The sequence below is a fragment of the Fukomys damarensis genome, unplaced genomic scaffold (genome assembly GCF_012274545.1).
Source record: "Fukomys damarensis isolate Sample0158 unplaced genomic scaffold, DMR_v1.0_HiC HiC_scaffold_27, whole genome shotgun sequence".
In the NCBI taxonomy this organism is placed as follows: domain Eukaryota; kingdom Metazoa; phylum Chordata; class Mammalia; order Rodentia; family Bathyergidae; genus Fukomys; species Fukomys damarensis.
This window is the reverse complement of record NW_022900939.1, coordinates 19,670,279-19,670,899: the sequence shown is the minus strand read 5'-3', so window position 1 is coordinate 19,670,899 and position 621 is coordinate 19,670,279. Positions and strand designations below refer to the sequence as shown.

At 70.2% G+C, this 621-nt stretch overlaps 1 long non-coding RNA gene across 1 annotated transcript in view; it reads left to right on the top strand.

The window, feature by feature from the left end:
* The window catches only part of LOC117283520, a 1,073-nt gene continuing 452 nt past the window's right edge, over positions 1 to 621 (top strand). Inside the window, exons 1-2 of the long non-coding RNA XR_004514542.1 lie at positions 1 to 20; positions 221 to 436. This is a non-coding gene — a long non-coding RNA (uncharacterized LOC117283520). The remainder of the gene's footprint in view (positions 21 to 220; positions 437 to 621) is intronic.

Below are 621 nucleotides of genomic sequence, written 5' to 3'. Positions count from 1 at the left end.
TGGCTCCGGCGCGCGCGGCTGTGCGTCCTACCTCTGGGGAGAGGTGGGGGACTGGTCCCTTCGAGTTGGTCTCGGACCCGGGCCCTCCGCGGCCGAACACTTCAGGTGTGACTTCGGCGTCCCCTGTCTTGGACCCCGCGCGTCGAGCGCGCACCGGAGCCGGGGAGAGACGCGCACCATGCTGGAGGGCGACATTGGCCTAGAGGGACTGCCCCCCAAGGTGCGTCCTACCTCTGGGGAGAGGTGGGGGACTGGTCCCTTCGAGTTGGTCTCGGACCCGGGCCCTCCGCGGCCGAACACTTCAGGTGTGACTTCGGCGTCCCCTGTCTTGGACCCCGCGCGTCGAGCGCGCACCGGAGCCGGGGAGAGACGCGCACCATGCTGGAGGGCGACATTGGCCTAGAGGGACTGCCCCCCAAGGAAGCCCCTGCAGCCCGTGAGTATCCTGAGCGGGGCGGGGAACCCAAGTGCGGCTACCGCGGGGGCTTCCCTGGGACCAAGGGGCGCGCGAGGAGAGGTGTCAGGGCCCCTCCATCCCCGGTGAGGAGGACCGTCCCAGGCGCTGCTCCCCAGTGAAGACCAGAGGGGAGGGACTTCGTGGGTCGCAGGTCTCTCAGGCTC